Source organism: Gymnoscopelus braueri (assembly GCF_963280865.1).
Source record: "Gymnoscopelus braueri genome assembly, chromosome: 18".
NCBI lineage: Eukaryota > Metazoa > Chordata > Actinopteri > Myctophiformes > Myctophidae > Gymnoscopelus > Gymnoscopelus braueri.
In genome coordinates this window covers 30742380-30751011 of record NC_137618.1, presented here as the reverse complement: position 1 = coordinate 30751011, position 8632 = coordinate 30742380, and the positions used below count along the sequence as shown (strand labels likewise).

The following is an 8632-nucleotide window of genomic DNA, read 5'->3' as shown; positions in this document are numbered from 1 at the left end:
GTTGCGGACGCGACCCGTCGAGAACTTGTAGATCCTCGCATTTTCTGCAACAGACAGAAGGAGGAGAGGGAGAGAGGAAGGGATTGTGGTTGTTGTTGGTGGTGGCGGCGCCGAGCTCGTGCGTCTGTGTGTGTGTGTGTGTGTGTGTGTGTTGTGTGTGTGTGTGTGTGTGTGTGTGTGTGTGTGTGTGCATGTGCGTGTGTGTGTGTGTGTGTGTGTGTGTGTGTGTGTTGGGGTGGAGAATAAGAGTGCTCTCAATGAGACGACGTGTTTGAGATTTCATCTCATTAGGCAGCATTACCAGGCAGGTACAGTAGGCTACACAGTTGACTCACGTCAGCCACGTCAGCTGCACCTCGGCCCGGCAGAGACCCCGAGCTCACTTCCCATCGCCGCCGCGATGCCTTCCCACTTTATAAACATAATAGACTCGCGCAATCATAAATCCCGCTCGTTAGGAGGTGATCTAATCACGCCCGTCTCTGATTAGCCATTAACGGTCCAGTTAGTGGAATGGTGAAACACTGGTGGGTGGGCGGCTGCTTGGATCTCAGGGGCCTGCCTCGACTCCTTAATGATCAGTTAATTAACATTGTTTCATTCCTCCAGCGTGTTTACACTCACCTGCCATTGAAGAGGCAGAAAACACTGCTGGGGGGATATGCGTGTGTGTGTGTGTGTGTGTGTGTGTGTGTGTGTTGTTGGGGGGGGGGGGGGCTGTAAACAAGGAGGCAGAGGCAGGAGAAAGGAAATTGAGATGCGAGATGAAAGGGAAACTAATATCTCTACTTGTGGGAAATATATGATGTCCTCCCTACAATACGTTAATGTTTACTCATGGTGAAAGATCTCACTTTGTGCTGCAGGTCCACTAGGTTGCCATGACGACAACGGCATCCTTAAGGTAACAAGACAGAGTTTGAGTGTGAGGGGAATGTCTATCAATGCCTGAACACAGGAGCATGCAACAATAGAAACATATTGAATAGAATAGACTACCCCAGGTGGTATACTGTAGCATCCATTGCATGAGCCATCACTGATGATCTGTGAGGCAGTGCTTGTCTCTGTTACTCATAGCAACGCTGCATACCATGATAATAGGCTGACTGATGATTGGTCAGACTGCCGAGCTCCGGTAAGTGACCTCATCGCTGTGTGAGTGAGCTCACTGTCTCAGTATTTTGATAACCCTGCCAAGCCTGGCCTGCTTCTCAGGCACGGTCACACAACCTGTTAATGAACTCACTAAACAAGTCCAATCACTTGCCTCCCTACTGTAGGCCAAAAGGAACTCTCAAGATCACCCCCACCCCTACGCACCCACCACCTCCGCCGCTCTAAGGCTTGCGACACAGTGTGTGAACAGTGAAAATGCTTACTTTAGTCGCCACACACACACACACAGTACTGAAATGTTGAATAGTGAATGCAGCTGTTTAGGAGACGCTTATCCACAGTGCCTCACAAAGGAAAGAAGTGCCATACCAAGTAATCAAGGCATTTGGCTGCTAGGATAACAAGTAAGCAACATGGCAAGAATCATTCAAGTAGTCCATGACATGCAGATGGAAAGACCTTAGAGAATAGAGACTCTTCTATTCTACACAGAAACATCCTGAGTGTGGGTAAATCTTTATTTATATTTGAGTATAGATGACATGTCATGACATAGACGACTAAATTGCCAGATGATTATACAGGAACACAGCACGGCAGCGATGCGTTCCCCAGGCCCCAGCCCTCCCTAATTAAAAACGTCACTGTAAAATACGGAGTGTTAAGAGTGTACCGTTCCTCCTTCTTCTGTGTCTATTGTGTCTCCCCAGCAGCATAAGTGTGATTATTTAATTTTAAATAAGGCAGATGGTATTAATGATAAGCGGACAGTCCATGTTGGTGTCCCGATTTAAGCACACGTGCACACACAAACGGATGTGCACACCCACCCACACAGACAGACGTGTGAACAGAGCAACAGGCAGAGACAAACAGACAGATGGACGGACGGACGGGCAGCAAGCAGAAGATATAGACAAACAGACAGGCAGACCAATAGACAGAACTAGAAAAGGCAGACAGATGGCAATGCACACACACGGACATGAACGCTGTCTTGTTTTGCTCCAAACAACCAACACACATGCACTCACGCACATTCAAAAAAAAGGAGCTCTCATTTTCACATTGATATTTCATTATAGGGTTTTCCAATTGCTTATATAATGTATAAGGGGAATCGGTTCGTCGTTTTTGCCATTTCCAATGTGTCCTCAGCCAGCTAGTCATGATGCCAGAGAGTCACAATGCTGGAGAGGTAGAACGTTGTCCTGAAGAACTCTGCTAGTGTGCATGTCTAATGCAACCCAGTCTGGGAATAGTGCCAGTCCACAGTGGGCTTTATCACACAGGCAGGCACACACACACACACACACACACACACACACACACACACACACACACACATACACATACACATACACATACACATACACATGCACACGCACACGCACACGCACACGCACACGCACACACACACACACACACTGGAAAGAGAGAGAGAGAGAGAGAGAGAGAGAGAGAGAGAGAGAGAGAGAGAGAGAGAGAGAGAGAGAGAGAGAGAGAGAGAGAGAGCTTTGTGGTCTGTCACTGATCTGTGCTAGCATGCACAAACATGTCCAACATTACCCTGGTCTGCTTGTCAAAAGTCACAAAAATGCAGCACTCATGCAGAGATTTTGTGTCTATGTCATCCCACTATGACTTTAAAGGCTCCCATGCAACAGATGATCTGAGAGGCCTGGGGCCATGGCAAGTTTGATGCAGAGGATAAGCATGCAAATGAACAAACCCTGTGTGAGTAATGGGAAGAACATTCCATGTGCTCTGCAAAAACACAGATGGAAAGAAAAGGATGGAGGTTTTTCTTTACATGCAAAACTTTGCATGCATACATGTGACTTGCATGTGACACATTTACTCTATATAAATATAATTTTCTCAATATGGAGCGTGCTCTCTCTCTCTCTCACACACACACACACACACACACACACACACACACACACACACACACACACACACACACACACACACACACACACACACACACACACACACACACACACACACACACACACACACACACACACACACACACAAACCTGTCAGTGTATTGGCAATAATAGCTATGTAGCTATATGGGTTCACGCTGATTTAGCAATTATTCATGAATAATTTCAGCAAGAATCTAATGGCTCCCACTCCCACATTATGAATACACACACATATGCACATCTGTATATATGCACACAAACATGCACACACACTTATCAGAGATGGGGACTGACACGAGCCTCAGAGGAAGAGTGAAACATTAAGAACATGCAATGCCAGAGTGGTCCTTCTCAATAATTTATTAAGATACATTTCAAATCTAACTCAAATGTGTAGGCTGATAACGGCAAACTGGGGATTGAATTAATTTGTGTTTAAATCATACTGCCCTATATATACCCACAGGCGTGCATAACAATTAAATGTAAGAGCAACCTGCCAATCTTATTAGTTTTGCTGTTCATCCACACTGTGAAGTGCATTGCGCAAAATCATTTCTGGCATATAAGGAAGCAGAATTGGGTGGGAAACTTGTACAATCATCCTCCTCACCTGTGTTTGCAGGTTCTTTCGTGCATGTGTGTGTGTGTGTGTGTGTGTGTGTGTGTGTGTGTGTGTGTGTGTGTGTGTGTGTGTGTGTGTGAGGGGCCTACAGGTGAGAAATGTAGATATAGGTACACGTTCCAAGTTTGCCATTTTCATTTATCACATTTATTTTGCTTATTTCTTGTATATTTCCCTTTATCGCAGTGGTTCCCAAACTTTTTTTAGACCCGGAACCCAAGCTAAAGAAAATAGCAGATCTACAAGCTCCCAACGTGTCACTTCGCACCACATTATGAGCTTGTAGATCTGCTATTTTCACTACTTCTTGAATGTTGTTTTCATTTATTTATGGAAAGGATTCGATGTTTTTATTTTAATAATGAAATAAACCCATAAAAATGGGTCCACGACCCAAAGATGGGTCCCAACAACCCACTATTTGGGTAGCTTTATTGTGTTTGCCATTATTGGGGGGACATCAGTCTCTCTTCTCACTGGCACACAGACCTGTCTCTCTCTCTCTCCTGTCCGGCAGTAAAGTTCTCACTGGCACACAGACCTACCTGTCTGTCTCTCTCTCCTGGCTGTCCGACAGTAACATTCTCACTGCTACAAGTACACACAGACCTGTCTCTCTCTCTCCTGTCCGACAGAAACATTCTCAGTCTCACTGGTCTCTCTCCTGTCCGACAGTAACATTCTCACTGGCACACACACACACACACACACACACACAGACCTGTCTCTCTCTCCTGTCCGACAGTAACATTCTCACTGGCACACAGACAGACCTGACCTAGAATTGCTACTTAGAATTCGGGCTAAACCAACACGCCGGAACGGGCGGGGGGGGGAGAGACGACAGGAAATCTTGACTGGATGTAATGGAGTAGGACCACTGGAAAAGCTCGGGCGAAGAGGGGGGAGACATATTTCTATTTTATAATGTTAGCCGTGATAATGTTGTGATCTGATAAGTGCACAGTTACACAGATCCTCTGCCACTGAGGGGAAAAAAACGGGCATTTACGAAAAACATTCCAGGTAAGTTTTTTTTGGGGGAGAAAGTGTCGCCTCCCTGCTCTCTGCTCCTGGCAGCGGTACACGCGGGTCCTCCTCCCGGGGAACATCTCATCTACACTCCGGTATCCGTTCTTCTACTGCCTCTGTCCCCGAAGGAAGGCTGGGCTACTAAAACCCCATCGTGTCTGGCCTGGGCAGACTGTAGACACCGAGCCCCCGTTTTCAGCCACAATGGTTGATTTTTTTCCGCGCTACAACAGTGGATCATTATCCACAATGTTTTTTGCGGAATGGTGTGAAACGCGCGGAGCAATATTGGTTTTTTAACCCATTATAACCAGAGAGAAAGGACCAACCACCGTGCTTCGTTGAAAATGAAAAAAGGGATACAATGCAGCATGCATGTTCTACATTCTTGAAGATAATCGGGGGCCATTGGTATTGTATTTCTTTTCACTAGAAACGCATTTAATATTATTTCTAAAACGGCGCAGCCGGATTATTAAGGCCTCGGCTGTGCTGATTGTGTGTCGAGCCAGCCTCTCATCTAAACCGAGCGAAATTTCGGTGGCGATTTTAATTGTTACATTGTTACCAACAGAGCCCAACAGAACTTGGAAAAGGCACAGCATTTGGCGGAGGGAGGGGCCATTTTTTATTAGACAAAGCCTAAAAATTGTATCTCATTATGTTGTATTTGTGTGCTTTGCGCTGGTCCGACAACGTCGTCGTTCTTGGTCTCGGCCGCCCGTGAGAGTGCCTCCCTCTCGGGGAAGACTTTGTTTGCGCTGCTGGCCGAGGCTCCATGAATGTCCTCCCTTCCCCCCATTCAGCTCTCTGGCGAAACAGGAACAACTTCTTTTTTAGGAGAAAAAAAAAAAGTTCCTGGAGTTTGAAGCGCCATGGAATACTTTGTCCGCCAAGCGTTGTCCAGTGAGGCGCTGAGATTTCAGGGGGATTCTGTGCACTGGTTGTTGTGTTTATTCTAACAACGGTTAGCTTTGTAAATACGTATGGAAACACTTTTACTGCCTGTCTTCTTCTTGTGGAGCCCTGCTTGCGTATCTTGTTCAGTTTTTGTGCTGAGTGGCCTTACCAAGGCCATATAAAAGAGAGCATTGAACATGTCCAGCCCAAGGCTTTGCCAATGAAGTTAGACTTAAAGTTCTGAATGAGAAACAGTTTAAAGGTATTAAATTGCAGTGTAAATTTTACTTTTGTCAGAAGTTATCCAGAGCATTAGTTCCAACTTCCAAGGGGTTTAGTTAACCAAGAGGCCTAAGCAATTTGTTTTCTTGAGACAAGGCTTTACAAAAATCCAATAAATATTTATCTAGTGTCACAATTAGCCCATACACCATACATTTCAACTGTTCCCACCCCCTCTATGCATTTGAAGTAGCTTGTGCTTCGTTAACTTAATAGACATAGACCTATGAAGATATTGTAATTTAACATGTTTGTGTTGACATTAGGTTATCATGTTGACAAGGATGAGGCCGCACAGCTCTTAGCCACAATGCAAAAGTTTATTAAAAGGTACCACCAACGTTTTGACAATACAGTCTTCCTCAGGGTTTGACATTAGGTTATCACTCATCTCTGCATTCTAAAATGACCGTTAAGTCTGTGAAATGCACTGAAAAGGTCTGTTTACTGACCCTACTGCTGTATGCCAGCGAGTTGGTGTTTGGTGCAAGCTGTCCAGGACATGAGGAATCACGAAAACCCTAGATATTATATCATACCCTGTCCCATAGTCCCTTGTGTGTACACGTGTTGATAACTGAGGCATAAATCGATGTTGGAGTAAAGGAAAAAAATGACTATATGCTGTTACTGCGGCCCCAAAGGATCTGAGCTTTGCACCGGCTAAATACGCTGGTTATGTGTTTGCTACATGCTGGCCTTGTCAACATGAGGCAGTGAGTGCTTTTCCCTGCCTCCTGCTTGTTTGTGAATCACCGGTTGAACACAGTTCTCTCTCTCTCTCCCTCTCTTCCAGGTGTGAATGATTTGTGGCTGTAGGGTGTCGTGAGTTGACCAGGTTCAGTGCGCAGCCTCCGTGGCTGACTGGGAGGAGAGGAGAGCAGACATCAGTGCCCAGGGGACCTGAGGCCTGGTTCTCCATATGAGGCCCTGCTGAAAGGGCAGGGGGGCTTCTGAGGTAACCCGGCTCACTGTCTTACACTTTCTCACACTGTTTCATGCATACCCCCCTCTCTCATCTACACACACACACACACACACACACACACACACACACACACACACACACCACAAAGAAAGCGAGAGTTCTGCACCCCCCCCTTTGCTGTTGCAGATAAGTAAAGCAACTCACTTGCTTTACTTATCTGCGAGCATCATTGTAGAAACGCCAAAAATTGCTGGAGTAATTACTGTGTTGCAGTACTTTGTCATTTTTAGCCCAAAGTAAAGTGCAACGAGTACAAAATATGTACATGTTTATTGCATTTCTCCAGATTTAGTGCTCTGTCTAAAAATTATATGTCTAAAATGTCCATACACTGTTATATGTCATTGTCAAGATGTTCAATATAGTCTTATTTTGCGTTAAAGCATTTTTTGTTTGTCATTGTCCTAATGGCCAACTTGTTTTGTTTTACAATATTGACCATGGCAGGAAGAACTTCTGCCCTGGCCTCATAGACGTAACGTAGCCTTGCCACAACTTGATAACACTGCTATAATTCAGAGGGGAGCAAATAAGGCACTGTCCGCACTTAAAATCTCTATATCTTTGACTTTTAGCTATAGGGGTGCCTACATATATAGCTGCATTCTTATGAGAGGGAGGCCCTGAATTGTTCGGGGGTTGCCCTGTAACATGACCCCAGTTGATGCTTATGGAAGCGGCCCATGACGAGGACCCTGGGCTGCGTTACTTTGGCCCATCAGGGCCATGTTTGGTCTCATCCTTAGATTTGTACATGCTGAGGACATCAGCCCGGTCAGGGTGAACTGCCAGGGAACACTATCCACAGTGTTTATTTGTCTGCTATCTAATCCAAAGAGTGTTAACCAAAAACCACAGTGAGGTGAAGCACGGAGGGGAAGTGGATATTGATGTGAAGCGGCAGGGGATTTATTTTCTTCTCCGTGGATTGGCCTCCCTTGTTTCCTTGCATTTGTTTGCTTCATGGGTTTTCTAATTAAAATCGCAGGGCTTACGTTGTGTGTGACATGGTAGGATGAATTTGAGAAGTGGTGTGTGTGTCCCTTTGCCTCAATGTGGGGCGACAGGGGGGGACCCGCCTCCCCAGACACGGATGACACCATGTGTGTCTATCTTGCAGTTGACAGAGATGCTGAAGGCAAAATTCTACTTTGTCAAACGACCGTGTCAGTGTCACACGGCAAAACTGTGTCGACAATTTCTTCAGTTGAAAATACGTTGTTTGTGCTGTTTTGACAAAGTATAAAGTATAAATCTGTGACTTTATCTTTTCAAGTGTAAAGCGTAGGTTTGTAGGCTTTTGATAATTACAGATGGGGAGGAACTGGTTCATATTCCCACCTACGATGTTTCCTACTAAAACATCCAGGCAACGCCTACATTTCAGTTGCGATGTCAAGAGCAATTCATCGTTGAATGTGTGTTGTGAAATTATTTAGACTTTATGTGCCAAGTGTACAGCCTTCAAAGTGTCACGCAGGTTGTTGGGAAGTTGGGGGCCAATTGGTTTCAGTGCTTATAGTCCCAATGATGAGTTTGCATACACTAGAATCTGTACCACATGTTATCTTTCTTAAATGACTTCCTGGCAAAATGTTGTCAAATGTGCAACATATGCAAGAATGGTCAAATACTAATTACTGTGGATAAGAAACCTGCCACTAAAGCAAAGAGAGAAGTTTCTAAGTTACTCCCAGATTTCTTGTTTGCCGTTTAGAAGCATTGTCCTCCCAAATTGTAAACTCGCTG

The 8632-nt window shown here is 45.2% G+C and overlaps 1 protein-coding gene across 2 annotated transcripts in view; it reads left to right on the top strand.

The window, feature by feature from the left end:
- The first annotated feature begins 4553 nt into the window (after positions 1 to 4553).
- bcl9 (BCL9 transcription coactivator) overlaps positions 4554 to 8632 on the top strand; it is a 35769-nt gene continuing 31690 nt past the window's right edge. Inside the window, exons 1-2 of one of the 2 annotated variants that reach the window (XM_080412365.1) lie at positions 4554 to 4707; positions 6692 to 6853. The gene's annotated coding sequence lies outside the window, so the exon portion shown is untranslated. Of the gene's footprint in view, positions 4708 to 4784; positions 5125 to 6691; positions 6854 to 8632 lie in introns of those variants that run through there. The other variant, XM_080412364.1, reaches the window with a different exon arrangement.